We start from the raw sequence: 17,308 nt of genomic DNA on the forward strand, positions 1-17,308 counted from the left end.
AATTTAATTATGAAACATTTAAGTTTTTGAATGGTTGGGATATTTGAAGTGCATTAAAATGTATGGAATTCATATATTATAGACCACCTATGTTTTCAAAATAATGGATTATTAGAGGTTTTCAAAAGATTCTGGATGATAATTTTTATAGGAGCAGTATATCATAGGCATTATTTTTGTGGGAACCCTATTGTAAAACTCAAACTCTAGTTCCTATAGTTTATACTCCTTGAAAAAACAAAGAACAAAATAAAACATAAACAGAGCAGCAGCTCCAAGGTTTTAAATGAATACTGAATTCCATGACAGGTTTAGTGTGGTGAACTCCTTTCATATGAGGTCAGAAGATGGTCACCATACCCTTTACCCTCCTCCTCCACTGGCTTGTGAACAGTATTTCAGGTCCCAGAAATGCCAGTGACTACTCGGTGCTGCTGGTGCTAACCCAGCTGCCCTTGGTCATGCAAAGCCAAGCACCAAGTGGAGATATTTTTGATGTAAATAATTTAAGCTAGGTACAATGGCCCATGCTGATAGTCACAGCTATTTGGGAGGCTGAGGAAGGAGGATCGCTTGAGCCCAGAAGTTCGAGGCTGCAGTGAGCTATGATCACACCACTGCACTCCAGCCTGGGTGACAGAGCGAGACTCTGTCTCAAAAAGTAATTTATGTGTTCTCAAGTTCTATTACAGTTTTGGCATGATGAAGTTATTGATCTGATGACTCAATATAGTACATCTTTTCCTCTAGTTCTCACAGTATTTGCCTGTTGTATGGGCAGAAAAATGGCCCTGCAAAGATGTCTATGTACTAATTCTGGAATCTGTGAATATGTTACCTCACATGCCAAAGGCACTCTGCAGATGCAATAAAGTTAAGGATCTTGAGATGAGGAGATTATCCTGAATTATCTGGACAAACCCAATGTCATCACAGGGTCCTTATAAGAGGGAGGCAGGAGGGTCAATGTCAGAGAAAGAAGCAGAAAAGATGCTTTTTCTTTTTAAATGGAAACTACTTTTTTTCTGCTGACAATAACAAGCTCAGATTTTTAAAAATTTGCTTTCCAGAAAAGTATAAAGGGAGAAAGGAAACCATCATTTGGGGAGCACAACAGTCCTATTGACAACCAATCTGTATTGGGACCTTTTGACACTCAAACTCTTCCCCTTCTTCCACTTTCTTACTGTTGAATTCTAATGAATACATTAAGACAGAGTATGTTTTAATTAAACTACAGAACTAGACTGCTTATTTTTCTAACTTTCCTTTGTAACTATGAACTCTTAGAACTTTGTTTCCTTTGGTTTTATTCCTGAACTTTAGTGAAATTCTTAACACACACCAGGTCCACAATCAATAATTGCTTAACTTGTTGATGAGTTGATTAATGAATTGATACTATTATAATAAAACAGAGTACTCTATATACATATTCATTAAGCATGAAATATAATGTTTAATGAATATTTGTTGAGTGTCTATGGCAGACTCAATTCTAGGCCCTGTATAAAAAATAATAAAGTCCCTGCCCCAGAGGTGCTTATATCTGGAGGGGATATTTTGACAATAAATAATTAAGCAAAACAAATAAATGTATACTCTCCCTAGCATCTCTGCTTTGAAGAAGAGTAAAGAGCATGTGGGATGAAGAATATTGGGTTGGTGCTCTTTATGCAGGGAGGCTGGGAATGCCACTCCAATAAGGTGACATTTGAGTAGAACCTAAAGAAAATGAGGAAGTGGGCAATACCACTTTCTCAGCTAAAAGCAAGGGCCCTGAGCTGGAAGGATGCTTGGAAGATACAATAAGATACAAAGATATGTTTGCAGAGGGGAAGCCCTGCAAACGAGTGAAAGACTGGTGGTGGTGTAATCAGAGAGGTACATCATTGGGCTAGGACTTTGTTTTAATTTCAGCATATTATGGGGGTATAAATGTTTATGTTACATATATTGCCTTTGCCCCACCTGAGTCATGGAAAGTAATATGGAGATACCTCAAAGAGCTAAAAGTAGAACTACCATTTGATCCAGCAATCCGATTACTGGGCATCTACTCAATGGGCTAGGACTTTGACTTCTAGTGTGATGGGAAGCTTCAGGAGGCAACGTGTCTGATAGTTGAAAAGTATCACCCTGTCTGCTATATAGAGATGAGACTATAGGTGGCAAAGGTGGAAGCAGAGCGAATAGGAGTGCAGGCAAGTTGTGATGGCAGCTTAGATCTCAGTTGCCATGGCAGAGGTTCTGAGACATTACCATATTGTGAATATCATTCTGAGGAAGTGCCAATGGGATTTTCATATGGATTGAATGTGAGACATGGGATATGAACAGGGGAAATTGAGGGTGCAAGAGAGTTGGGAGACATTTGCTAAAGTGATGAGCCTTAGTGGTCAAGAGGAGGGATGGAGTGCATCAGGCAGGTGGAAAGTTTGGTCTTGCAAGTAGTTCACATGTGTTCAAAACAATTGACAGGAACATGTATTTTAACAAAAGATTTTTATGCCACTTCTTAATGTGAGAGGCATTTCAAGATATGTGGCTTTAATGCAAAAAAAAAAGAAAAAAAAGAAATTTCTCAGAAATTTGATGGTTTTGTGGGAACAACAGGACATAAGATTTTTGCCAGGCATGGTGGCTCACACCTGTAATCCCAGCACTTTGGGAGGCTGAGGTGGGAGGATTGCTTAAGGCCAAGAGTTCAAGACCAGCCTGGGCAATACAGTAGGGCCCCATCTCTACAAAATATAAGAAAAATGGTGGCATGTGCCTGTAATCCCAGCTACTCAGGAGGCTGAAGCAGAAGGATCACTTGAGTCCCAGAGTTTGAGGCTTCAGTGAGTTATGATGATGCCACTGCACTCTAGCCCATGCAACAGAGAAAGACCCTGTCACACACAAAAAAAAGAAAGAAAGAAAGAAAGAAAGAAAGAAAGAAAGAAAGAAAGAAAGAAAGAAAGAAAAGAAAAAAGAAAAAAAGCCAAGACAGAACATTTTTAAAAATGTAGGCTTTCACAGAAACACATATATACAACTAGATAGACAATTATCTAGTTGAGTGGTAGTTATTATATCTGCTTTAACTCATTCATTAGAATGTTATGTTGAGGCCATTGTTCAAGTCTCCAATCCAGTGTAGTTCTGTGGATTCTAAAGAGATACATACTTGTGTGCAGCCATGCACTGCACCACCAAAGTGAACAATAGAAATAAAGCTCAAGGGAGGATGAACATATGGTGCTAATTTACTACAGGGCCCTCCTAACTACTGGGCACAAATAGTTCCAATGACAGTGTGTCAATGTCATCTCATATAAAAGATGGCCCTTTGGGACAGGAGTGTCTCTCTCTATATATGACCAGTGTAATGGACCAGCCTTTTCAAAGATGAGCTGCAATTGAACTAAATCATTTAAAGTGTAGGCCTTCAAGCCCCTTAGATATGTGTATTACATATCACTCTGTTTCATCACAGCAACTCAGTGACTATATTGGGCATTAAGATCTTTCAAGGGACTGTGCCCTCTGAACTTATTTTGAAAAGTCAAGTTTTTGTCTTAGAAAATTACTTCACAGCATTTATGAGAGACTGGTTAAATCAGCCACATGTTGCAGGTGACAATAATAAGATGGTTGAGTTACTTGCCCAGAGCCCATGAATAGTGCTGATATAAATGGGTCTGTGAGGATTGATCAGACCTGGTCAAGATCTTCATTTGGGAGAGATAAACAGGCTTCCCTAATCCCTTTCTCCTCTCTTTCCCTTCCTCCCTCTTCCGTTTCCTTCCTTGCCCCTCTCTCTTTCCTTCCCCCTTTTCTCTCTCCTTCTCCTCCTTTCTTCTACATGCCTCTCCTCCATCTTTCCTGCCTCTTTCCCTCTCCTTTTGTAAATCATATGCATCATGGCATTTACAACACAAATCAGCAGGATTGGTTTCACTAAGTTGTGCATTACACAAATCAAAGCATCTGGTAGAACAGCCAATATCTTTGCAGAACTTAACCCTTTCTAAAGCACTTTTGGCAGAAATTTTCTTTTAAAACATTCAACAATCCTGCAAGATAGATATTTACTCTCATTAGCTTGCAATTTCATGAATTTGGCCTCCAAGAGACAAGGAGCTTACCAAGCATTTCATGGATAGCAAGCGGCAACGCTGATAATGAAATCCAGGTTGCATGACTCCAAGACTCTTACCCTGATGCTGCTCCTGCATGTCTCCTTGTTAGTGAAGGCAAACAGGCACAACAGTGAGGCTGATATAACCTGACAAGCCACCTGTGTTTGCCGCTTTTCTCTTTTCTACTCTCATAGGGTGGTGAAAACTTTCCTAATACTCTACTTCCATTTTTACTAGCAAAAGGAAGGACTAGGACCAGTCAGGCAGGGTGTGACCCAGCAATGAGTGATAATATTAATACAAGGAAATGAGCATCCATGAACACTTTCTGGCTCCAGGAAACCTCAAAATCCCTGACATTTAGATAGATGGTGTAAGTTCCCTACCGTATCTGACATCATTCTCATTGGTATTTGACCATGCTTCATAGCAATATCCATTTCAACTTGTAGCTGGAAACAGCACATTTCTATTTCTTTTCTGGATGCTGCTGTTGGAAATGAAGCTGTTTTTAATTCATTGTGTCTGGGAAATGTATACTCTTTCTTAACAGATTAGAAGATGCCTCACTCCTCATGCAATACATTGCTACAAGTTCTTTCTCATTTCCATCTCTGTTCTGAAATTCATAAAGCATTTGTCTTGGGCTACAGCAATTATTTTGTCACCCATACACTATAGTGCTCTCTGTAATTAGGTGTATAGTCAAGTAACATGACTTTATGGACTATGTAATTAATCATGCCCGGTTGTATGCACTTCCTAGCATCCAACAATGCAGGGCTGACACTAGCCAAACCTCCTGCCTGATTTCTTTCCCCAAGTATTATGTAATTCAAAGGGCATTTGCAGAAAAGGTGGTGGCCAGATGAATAATAGCTATTGGAGTGGTTTTGTAATTCTGAAATATTTTTTATTATGAAAAAATTTCATATATTTCAAAGATATATAGCACAGTGCAATAAACACACATATACCCATATTAAACATGCCAAGTTTCTTTTTTATTTGCTATAAGTATTTCTCTTTAAAGCAATAGAATATTATAGATGTATCTGAAGGTCCCCACCCTGTTCCACTCTTCTCTTCTGCAGAAATAACTTGCATCCTGAGGGTGTTTATTGTTCCTCTTTATATTTTTATACTTTTATATGCTCTCTATATCTTTATATACTATGTACTGTATCATTTAAGGTATTTATCAGAATGTATATAAGTAATTTCCTACTGTATTTTTTTTTTAGATAGAGTCTCGCTCTGTTGCCTGGGCTAGAGTGCCATGGCATCAACCTAGCTCACAGCAACCTCAAACTCCTGGGCTCAAGGGATCCTCCTGCCTCAGCCTCCCAAGTAGCTGAGACTACAGGCATGTGCCACCATGCCTGGCTAATTTTTTCTATATGTTTTTAGTTGGCCAATTAATTTCTTTCTAATTTTAGTAGAGATGGGGTCTCACTCTTGCTCAGGCTGGTTTCGAACTCCTGACCTTGAGCGATCCTCCCGCCTCAGCCTCCCAGAGTCCTAGGATTACAGGTATGAGCCACCATGCTCAGCTCCTCCTGTATCTTTTTGCAAACAACTTTTTTTCCCTTTCAACATTGAGTGTTTGATGTTTTTCCAAGTTGATACATGTAGATCCATTTTTTGAACTATTCTAGTTCATTGTATTATATAAGTATAATACAGTTTGTTTATGCAATCACTTCATTAAGCAACTCACATTGCTTCCAGTTTCTTCTAATACAAACAAATTGCAGTGGACACTCTTGCATGTACTCATTATACACAGGTACGAGACCTTCTCTAGGGCCAGAGTCTGTAAACTTTTTCTGTAAAGGGCCAGGCGGTAAATATTTTCAGCTTTGCAGAGACTAGATGGCCTCTGTCCCAACTACTACTGAACCCTGCTGTTGTAGCATGAAAACAACCATTAAAAATATGTAAACAATAGGCATGGCTGTGTGCCCATGAAACTGTATTTATCGATGCTGACATTTGAATTTCACATCATTATTATTCTTTTGATTTTTTTCTTCAGCTGTTTAAAAATGTTAAAAGAAGCATTTCTAGCTTGTGAGCCACTTAAAAACAGTCAATGGGCCTGATTCATTCATTCCATGGGCCATAATTTGCTGACCCTTGCCCTAGGGTATACACCTAGCTGTGGCGTTATTGTACCAAATCGTTTGTGCAACTCCATCTTTAGAGAGAGACACATTAGTCTCAGAATGAATGTAACTATTTATCTTTCTAGTCCTACCCATATTTTGTGATAGCCTCACCTATGCTTGGTATAATCAGATTTATTATGTCCTGCCAGTCTGATGTGTGTGAAATAATTTTGTTTTAATAGATATTTTTCTGCCAACTGGAAATTTTCATCTTTTCATTTATTGAGACTTAGCAGAGAATATTCCATATGTTCATTAGCTGCTTGGGTTCACTCTTTTATTTATTTTCTTACCTATTTCCTTTTCAAGTTTTCTACTGGGTCTTTTGCCTTTTTTCCCTTACTAATTTGTAGGATTCTTTATATAATCTGAATACTAATCTTTTCGTAGATATAAATACTATAATTCATTGTATATGTCTTAGGTTTGTGGCATGTATTTGTTGTACTGGAATAGCCTGTGTCAAAATTCCTCAACATTTTAATGGGTTGTGCTTTTTGTAAAATAAATTTCTAGATGAGATTACTTGCTCTAAAATCATTGCTACCTATTTAAAAGACTACCGCCATTGCCACGGCTCCCACTCTAAAATTGAACAGGAGCTGACACTTGTCTCTGGTGAGGCCATCTCCTGACTTTTCTGGGGGTGGTTTCCCTCTAGCTCCTGTCTCCTGGCATTACCCCTCCCTCTCATTCTTCTGTATCTTTTTTCTTGTGTGTTCTATTAAATCCTGCTCCCAGTTTCCCACTTAGATGAAAATGCCTGATACCTGTTTAGAGATTTTTCCGGACAAAGAGATCAATGTCTTAATCTAAAGGAATAATTGACTGATATAAAATTTGAGGTGTCAGTCAGTAAAAAAAAAAAAAAAGAGAATTATCTTGACTTCCTGAAATCAAGCTGGTTAGATTGCAATAGACCTGCTTTATCGTTGCAATATAAATGAGATTATTCGTTCAACACATTATTGATTCAACATATGGTTTTTATATTCTGTTAATGAAATTTGAGATAATAAGAATTTGTAAGTGTTCCAAAAGTATATTACATGTTTTGCTAGCTTTTCTCCAGTGACAAGGGATTGAAACTACATTTGCTCTGTGTGGGTCTTGCATCATGTCGAGTGACATAATTAAGATAATCTCTTTTATCCTATAATTCTTATAACAACATTCAGAGATATTCTTCCCCAAATGCCTTAAATTATGGTCTTTCAAAAGACAAGTGCAGTGTTTGTAAAAGCAAAAAGGATCTTGCAGCCTGTGTGGGAAGAAGGTTGTAATCAGTGATAAAGAAGCTGAGGGGCAACAAGCTTGCAGGCAGCAGAGGGCAATTTAATGAGCCAGATCATGGCAGAAACTGGGGAGTGAGTGGCTCTGATGCCTATGCAGGCTGTGACTTGAACCCACCCTCAAGCTCAGTGACTGAGAGTGGATGCCACTTGGAAGTATTCCATAGTTTTGCCTGGGCATTGAATGAACCAGCGGATGCCTCACTTTGCTCTTTCATCTTTTAGATTAGAAACTATTATTTTTATTTGCCTGTGTTCATCAAGTATGCAAGAAATGGCCAGGGGTCAAAACAGAGGGAATTCTGGAGATGAAAAACATTGGGCCAACTCTAGTGTCAAGAGTTTGGGAGGCACAGACTGCAGCAGAATGACTCTGAGGCTGCCACATGGAGACTTTTAAAAAGAGAACAGGAATGGTGATGGGGAGATATAGGAAGAAATTAGACACTTATGAGAACTCTGGAAGGAATTTTCTTCCTGCTGACAAGGAAGAAACAATGATATAACTCAGGACCACAGAGTGGAGAGAAGAAAGAAGTCTGAAGAAAACAGACCTAAACAGATTTTTTCTTTCTTATGGGTCAAAGTTGTTCTGCATGTCACTCAGCAACATCAGGAATGAATGTGCGAAGGCCTCCAGCCTGAGTCCTAGAAGGAAAGGAGAGGCACAATCCACTGAATTGCCTGGGGTCTGCACAAGATACAGATGATCATTCTAAAAACTCTCTGCAAGGACAAAGGGAGGAAGGAGACTCTTCCTTGCAGTGGATGTTATAACTTAGAGAGATAGAAATGGAAACTTTTAGCCTTCTCTAGATTTAATGTCTTTATCAGTTTTATAGTGGTGGTGGTGATGGTAATGATGACTTCCAAGATGGAATGGGCAAGACCTTACTATTACCCAGAAAATTTAATGCTGGCAGTGCTGCGAGTTGAATAATGAGTGGCTATACCTCCAAAGATATGTCCTATATTAGTGATCTAGGGATTTCATAAAAGGGAGGCTCAATATTAGTGTCATTATTAGATGTGATTTTGAAATGCAGACTTGACATCCTTTCACTAAAGTTATGCTTTCTTCCCATTCAATCCATCTGACAAGGCATTGTTAAGAAACTGGGAGAGGAAAACGAAATAAGTGCCTGACCTCTGTGAGCTAATGGTCTAGAAGAGAAGATAGGTAAAGAAACATTATTACAGTACAATGGGACAAGTGCTGTGATAGGAGTCTGCTGTTGGGCTTTACTTTTAAAATTTCCTTCTCCTTTATTCCAAATCACTTCTTACCACCATAGTACCCGACCAACATAAAGTGATTCTTTCTTGATAGACCCTACCCATTGATCAAATTAGCCAGGTTAGGAAGATATGTTGAAAGCTCTGGTGCTCTTCTTTTTTTAAAAAAAACTCAATCTCAGTCTCACAACCAATATAACCAATTAAATTTATAATAGAGTAACAATAATATTAATAAAGTACTTATAATCTGTCAACAACTGTGTTAAGTACTATCCTTAAAGTGTGGCATTTAATCCTTACAGCGTTTTAAAGCAGGTGCAACTAATAGCGCCTCTTTGTTTCTTCCTTCATTCATTTTATGCTCTTTGTTTTCAAAAGTCAAGGAAAAGAAGGCTTAGCCTGTTTAAGAGACTAAGGAAACACAGCTAATATTAATTGTCAGAGCCATGGATTGGTCCTGGTCTGTCTCAGATAGCTCAATAGCTGAGCTCTTATCTCACTGTACTAAAATGCTATAATGTCTGTCATGTGTTTTGGGAGTCTTACAAATAATTCTGAAGGGAAGGGAGGGATGAACAGGTAGAGCAAGGAGGATTTTTAGGGCAGTGAGAATACATCCATATGATACTACAATGGTGGATCCATGTCATTATACATTTGTCCAAACCCATCGAATGTATAACACCAAGAGTGAACTCTCATGTAAACTATGGAATCCGGATGATAATGTTGTATCAACATGGGCTAATAAATGTTAACAAATATCCTACTCTCATAAGGGATGTGGATAATGGAGGATGCTATGCCTGTGGGGAGAAGAGGGTATATGGGAAATCTCTATACCTTCTGCTCAGTTTTGCTGTAAATGTAAAACTGCTCTTAAAAAGAAAAAAAAAAAAGGAAATGGGAAAAAGAGGCTGCATTACAATATAATAAAAGAGCATGTATTCACTTAACACATGCATTCGTGCAAAGATTAAATAAATAAATAATTCTACAGGCCTTACAACCAGGTACAAATTGTGGCTGGGTCCTCACAACCTGGTCTGCAGTAGTGCAGTCAGCAAGGCAGCTGCGGCAGGTGCCCTGGGTCTCCCCACTGCTAGCTGATCCAGCATTGTGGGAAAGTTAGCTTTCTTGGCCAGAACTAAATGATAATTATGGAGCAGCAAGTGACTTTCCAGACTTTATTTATAATAACAAATTAGCAGCAAAACAGCCAATGACCATAGTGGTTGCTGAATTAGTTTGCCTGGACTGAACTGAGCTTCCCATGGGTCTTGATTGCAAAGAACACTGGGAGGTTGAATGTGGAATTACAAAACAAGATATTTCTCATTTGGCAAGTCCTCTTTTTTTTTTTTCCCTCCTCTGTTCTTAATAGTGTTTTAGCCCCAAATTCTGGCTTCTGCTTCATAATAAATATTTCAGAAAATTATTCTATGAGTTGTTTGTGAAACTGTTGCTTGCCTTTGTTTTTGTTTTTGGTTTGGGTTTTTTTTTTTTTTTTGCAAACATAGCCATAAGGAATGTTTTTCATTGCTTTCTTCCCTAATCTGAATGAGGAATAGACACTCGGGGTGGAGAATTAAGAACATTTCTCAGTTCTATCTGAAGTTGGCTGAAGCATATCAAATGCATGAATAAAGCATTTGGTCCCTAAGGTAGAAAGTAATGTCTTCACTGACCCTTTTACCCTCTACAGAGTAACACCAATTAGTGTTTCTCATTGGCAAATTAGTAGTCCTTAGATGGAATGATACCGAGGAAGGCATTAACTGTGGCTTAAACTCTTGGGGGCAGCGGGGGAGGGAGGGAAAGTATCCAGACCTGTTGCCAGGGTTTATAAGACAGCCTAGTGTCTCGAGACAGAAATTTTATCTAAAAGATTCTAAAAATTAGCTTCGAATCAAAGTCCACTTGTCAGAAGCAAAGGTGGATGGGAAAGCAGCTTAAGAGTCCTAGATGAAAACTACAGATGATCAAATAGACACCTGCTATTCCCACTTTGATCTGGAAAGTTCTGATTTCCTCTTGGCAGCCCATAGAGATCAAGGGCTCTCGAGGAACCAAAATTGAAGGCGCTCCGATTTTCCCTCCTCTGCAGGGAGGTTTTCTCCCACTTTGTATACGTATTAATGACCTTTCCTCAGCGCTTGACACTGACTGCCCTTGCTTCTAGAAAACACTTGCTCAGATTCCACAAAATTGCTCTATTTTTATCCTCTCCCTGCTTCTCTGAACAGCCCTTTTACTGTGCTCTATTCTCCCTTCCCTAAATCTGCCCTCAGCCTTTTCCACTCCCACAGCCTCAAGCCTGGATAAGTTCCTATCACCTCAAGTTTATGTTATTTTCATACGTTTTCCTAACACTCTCCCCAGCCTCCAGTTCTTTCTTTTAGTCATAGAATATATCATTTTTCTTCTCAATTTATTTCCTCAGCTCTGCCAGCACCATTTCCCTCTCATTCTGTTTTTTATTAATTCATTTTTCTTATGATTTTATAGAGCTCATGTTTCTTTTTATTTCCATCAGAGTTTGAGTCACTGAAAATGTTCTTTTGTGAACTTGAATAAATCTTTCCCTGATTATTTACATCATCTGCCTTCTCCATCCCGGATTTATTCTTTCTGGTTACAAACATTTTTGTTTAGACCCCACATTTGTGTTGTGTGTGCTTTGAATTGGGACAGTTCTGCTTGCACCTACCTTTTGCATGCCACCACCTTTGTCTTCCTAGTAAACAGCACTGATGGAGCCTTCTTGGTTCTATCTGGACTCTATTTGAATCTTCCTCTTGGAGCCCTAGATGGAGGGCTGGGCATTACTGCTTTTTAGTCTATATTCAATCCCTCAGTTTCCTATAGGGCACATGAAGAGGAGTATGGGGCTTTGCAGCTGGAAACTGAGAAATTCATGTTCTTGAAATTTCCTTTCTCACCTGATGAAACTTCTGCATGGGGCTGTGTCAGTCCAAGGCTTGCCATTTCTTATGAAAAAACTTCTCTCATGTTTCCACCCACTTAGCAGTTAGTTACCTGGCTAGTTTGCAGAGAAAATGGGTGAGGGTGAAATCTGGAGGCTTTCCAGACGTTTGTTTGGTGAAACAGTGTAGAATTTTTTATACATAGTGCTCTTTGATGCACCGCTGCCAATTGGCCTCTAGATGCCATTTTATACTGTTCCAAACCTGTTCCAAGCATCACCCCCAGGCGTTCTTTCAGGAAGTAGAGCCAATAAAGAAGAGTATTACAGGGCTCCATGGTTTTCCTTAGCACTACAAACACTGTTCTTTCATGAGGTGTTCATCCATAATAAATTATCATAATTTTGGTGGCTTAAAACAATGCACATCATCTCATAGTTGCTGTGGGGCATGTTTGAGCACAGCTTTTCTGGGTCCTCTGCTCAGGGCCACTGGTGTCACCTAGGGTTGTGATGTCATCTGGAACTTGACTGGGGAAAGATCCTTTTCCAGGCTTGCTCAAGTTGTTGGCAGAAGTTATCTCCTTTAGATTGTAGGACTGGGGCCCTGGTTTCTTACTGGCTGTCAGATGGAGGCCGCCTTCATGTTTTGGAGGCCTCCCATGGTTTCCAGGTATGTCACTCCATAGGCAGTTTACAACATCGCAGCTGATCTTCAAGGCCAACAGCAGAATTTCTCATTCCAATCTTCTAAGACAGAGTCTTATACAGTGTAATCAATGAGAATAAGATCCCATCAAATTTTCCATTATCTATCGGTTAGAAGCAAGTCAGTTTCTATCCACACTCAAGGGGAAGGGATACTACAAGAGTGTACTCATTGGAGATCATCTTGGGCAATGAAGAATGAGAGGCTGGCCATTTCTTCTTAGCAGGGCCCTTCCAAATTTCTTCTATCCCTTCCTGTGCCAGAAATACCCTCAAAAGACCCCATAATCCTCTGAATAGAGAACATCAAGCTCCAGATGCAGTACATTTCCACAATCAAGAAAGTAATTATAAAGGTATCTTATTTTACAGTCCATAGGCATTAACATAAACTGATCATTTAATTATCAAATAGTGGATTCAATCCTGGGAAATCAGTTAGAAATACAGTGCTAATATCTAGGATAGAATTTCTCAACCTCAACACTATTGACATTTGAGGCTGGATAACTCTTTGTGGTGGAGGCTTGTCCTGTGCATTATAGGATGTTTAGCAACACTCCTGGCCTCCACCCACCAGATGCTAGTAGCACCCTTACCTTCTGGTTGTATCAATGAAAAATGTCTTCAGATGCTAGAAAGTGTCCCTCCAGCAGAGGGGAGTGGATAATCAAACTCAGTTGAGATCCACTAAACTAGGGTCTTTCCCCAGGTTTCCATTAAGGAGACAGTGGGCGTCTCTTGATTGCAATAAAATCCATGCAGTGTAATTTCATGGAAACATAATTAGGGTGAAATTGGTATGAACACAGCTGTGAGTCTATCCAACTGCATTAGAACTGATGATCTAAGGCAATAGGAAGGTTCAAGCTTGTTTCAGGCAGCTTATTGGGGTCTAAAGGGTTCCAGTCCTAGCTTGGACTGTAACTTCTATATGCCCAGGTCATCTCATCTATAAAATAGGTATATTTTACACACTTTGTAAAATAAAAATATTATAATCACAGAAAATGTATTTTGATTTGAAAACTGCTTTGCATCCATTGAAATTTCTCCCCTGTCCCCAACAACATACTTAGTATTATATTTCAAATGTCTGTATTTACCATTAATAGTCTCAGGACCTTTCTTTTAACAGAAGAATGAATGAAATTTTGAAATTTATATAATTAAACATTAATAAAAACTCCTTTGAAAGATACAGTTTGCTTAATGAATCTCTACACATGATCCATTTTCCAAAGATTTATTTATGTCCCCATTTTTGCACTTTTAAGACTCCAATTTACTAGCCATTCCAATGATAATAAAATGTACACAACTAAAAATGAAAGTCTTCAGACACATGTTTGATAATACATTAGAAATTATAATTTGTATAGATGACCCCATAAATCTAAATTATTGGCATCCATGAAAGATTATTTCCATTTATTTTGTTTTATTATGTAATATTTTTCATTGAAGCCAAGGTAATATTAAGTTGTGTCAGTTCTATAGTCATAACCTGATGATTTCATTTATTTTGTAAACATCTGCAGTCTTGGACCCACCTCTACAGGTCATTCTGCTATTGACAGCACTAATTGAAATATATTCTGCAACCAAGGTCTTAAAATAGAGAGGGCCTCTTAATAATCTATGCTACAATATATATTGGCTGGGAAACATGAATATGGCTTCATGTTCCAGGGTCTAAATAAAAAGTAAAATCAAAGATACATCTATGTGCCACTTGGATCATTAACACATTTGTGTAGAAATTAAGTTCTTACATTCTGAAAATTGTTGCTGAGCCAATTATTTTTGGAAACTCAGAGATCAGGCACAAACTATATCCTTCCAATCAGTAACATGCTGCTTTCTTTCTCTGAGTGCAGATAGAATTAGGACATCATCCCCAATGAAGAAAGGATGATAATATTGCTTACCAACTCTGTGGCTTTTTACTATCCCCTCCACAAATTAGCAACTTATATTTCTTACTTCAATTACTCAGGGACAGAGTCACTATTCTTAACTTTAATGCCTAGAACGGTCAGATATTTTGAACAGTCCTGGTTTACACCTGTTTTCCTGGTGTCATTATTTTCAAAACCTCCATTTACTTGCAAAAGCATTCTGGTTGGACGACAACATACATGGTCCTCCTTTTCCTAATCATCTCTCTTGACAAAGTCTGGAGAAAAGCAGTGCATGTTTCTATTTAAGTGGTGTCTCCATAGACATCCACCAGGGAGTGCTCTTGTTTCTGGCTTATATCCTTCAGCTAGAGGTGGTTTTTTTTTCTCCTGGCAGATTTTAAGTAAAAGAGAGAAGGAAAAGCTAACCCATGGATATCTTTGAGAAGATGTTAGACACAAAACTCTCAGTAGAACTTCTGAAACTTTGAAGCACAAAATAAAAGCACAGTCTACTCTGAAACCAAGAAAATATCAGAGCCTGCAGAAAGAATAGAAGATAGTCATTGCTAGGAGAAAAATAAGATAAAACACCCCAGAATTCTAGAAATTATTTATGGTGTGATTATTTGGGAATTATAATTCAAAGAGAATTTATGAGCATGTCCCTTTCAGTAGTGATTTTAGCTGCTTTTCTAGGTAATTGTAGGTCAATGAAATATTGTCAGGTTTCTTGCACAACTCAGCTAAACAATGCAAAAGCTGAATTATTTCTTTATAAGGCATCAATATTGCATTTTATTACCTTCCAAAAATGTTTCAGACTTAACTCCTGTGAATTATTTACCTAGTTGTTTGCTTTTCCTCCCATTTAAATGTCTGCTTATTTAAAGCTACCCACAGAAAACTTCATCAAGGCAAATCTTTCTTGCTTTCGCACATTGGATCTTTTCATGAGCTAAGTCACCTCGTATAGAGCACATGACCGAAAGATTAAGTTGTTCTGGTTTACTACAGCCTTGCTGCCCAGCGGGAAACCCTGGCCCCTTAAATGCTAAGAGCACAGAGAATGAGAATAAGCTTTCCTTTGTTGAATTTATTTTTATCTTGCTTGTAGATACAACCTGTGTGTTATAACTGGGTTGAGGTTAATGCTGACAACATTTTCCTTTCCTCAAGGCTAATAGTATCTTTCTTTTTTCAATTCACATTTTCCCAGAAGCTACACTGCAGGAGGACTGCAAATATATTTACTTACAATTTAATATGAACACAACAGTCTTTGTCTGGCAATCTTTAGGTCATGGTTTTATCAGTGGTGAACTTGTCATGACCTGATATTTCTCTTTTATTCTGAGGCTTCTTTATCAGCCATGACTTTGACCATCATTGTCTTGCATACTCTAAGTACTTAACAGAGAGGAAAGAGTCTTATAGATCACTAACAGGCTAAGAAGGAAACAAAGCTTTCCAAAACCTTTGCCACCCCTGATGATACTTAGATCTCTGCTGCTAGAATACCAGTTTCTTCTATTTAATTCTTTGGGTATAATTTTAGATTCTAATGGAGATGGAGAAATATATGACCGTTGACTCTTTTAGGAGTTACACCTTTCATTTTTTATTACATTTGAAATCCCCTAATGTCACCAGAATTGACAGCTCTTCTTACCTTAGAAAATTTCATCAGTATTCTCTGCTGTGTATGAAACAAATTTCCTTGTTCCTTTGAAATTTATGATGCGAGGAAAGAGCCACCATAAATATTCTTCCCTCTCACTGTGACATTATTCAGACAGTTGGTGAATTATACTTTTGAAATTATCTGATGTAGCCCAATTGATGATATTTTTAGGTTTTTTCCCATTCAGGAATCAAACACAAGTCATTTTCTACAAGAGACCGATTAATTGGTGAAGCAAAATGAAATTTAACAAAATGAAATGATGATGAAATATTCAGATAATTTTGGCACTCTGAAGGACTGATGGGGAATTTCTGATGTTAATACTAAGAATCTTATTTCTGATCATCAGAAGAAAGCTAAACATTTTGGTGGTTCATTATCTAAAATAATGAACAGTTTCTAACATATCAAGACAACAAATAAGCAATGGATTTTGAAATTTCTTCTCTACCGTGACTAAAAGCAGAATGGTCTAATGGATTCTTAAAAGATTCTGACATAGGAAAGTGCCAAAGGAGAGAAGCCACATTAGGTGGACACTTTGGAAAGACCAGTGACTAAAGGGTGAGATCCCCTGTATGTGGAAGATTTGATGGTACATGTTTTTAGATAGGAGAATATGTACATTGTCAACATAAGAGCCTTAAAACAAACTCAAATCTGACATTTGGTAGAGCCAGAAAAGTGTTGGGGAAAAGAGAGTTGTTTGGTTGTCATCAGAGGATCACGAATAATGGGAGAATAGGAAATAAAAACCAGCACGGATAAATTGCCTATAGTCTCAACCCAATACATTTAAAACATAGTGCTAAGGATAAAAGAAATCATAAGATAGATAAATAATTAACTCTGATAATGGTATTTATTAATGCCCCATAATAGCAGATAGATCACCAGATGGCAAATTTTACCTAGTAAATGTGACTTCAAAGAGTTTAATTAAACAAAGTCTTCATGTGGATCTAGCATACAACAATTACTGTGCTAAACATGTGTATTTCAATTTTTAAAAATTGAAATATAATTCAAATGTATGAGGGGGCTCATGTTTTATGGAAAGCTGTGAGCAACTTCTAAATACTGAAAAAAAGTAATTGATCTGATTGTATTATGAATAATCACCCCTTAATGAATTTTTTAAAAGTAATTTCTGTGTTTAGATGGATACATGCTGGCTGTTCTCCTTAATTTTTTTTATCTTTTAAAAATATTTGGAAACAAATATTATAGAGGAAAAAACATCCTTAAACCCATTGT

The 17,308-nt window shown here is 37.9% G+C and overlaps 2 protein-coding genes across 2 annotated transcripts in view; both read left to right on the forward strand.

The window, feature by feature from the left end:
- The window catches only part of LOC105882445 (glia maturation factor beta), a 902,793-nt gene that overhangs the window by 284,157 nt on the left and 601,328 nt on the right, over positions 1–17,308 (forward strand). The gene's annotated exons all lie outside the window — the stretch shown is intronic.
- The window catches only part of LOC142865854 (uncharacterized), a 224,334-nt gene continuing 209,378 nt past the window's right edge, over positions 2,353–17,308 (forward strand). The window contains exon 1 of the mRNA XM_075999304.1: positions 2,353–2,362. The gene's annotated coding sequence lies outside the window, so the exon portion shown is untranslated. The remainder of the gene's footprint in view (positions 2,363–17,308) is intronic.

The sequence above is a fragment of the Microcebus murinus genome, chromosome X, assembly GCF_040939455.1.
Source record: "Microcebus murinus isolate Inina chromosome X, M.murinus_Inina_mat1.0, whole genome shotgun sequence".
Taxonomy (NCBI): Eukaryota; Metazoa; Chordata; class Mammalia; order Primates; family Cheirogaleidae; genus Microcebus; species Microcebus murinus.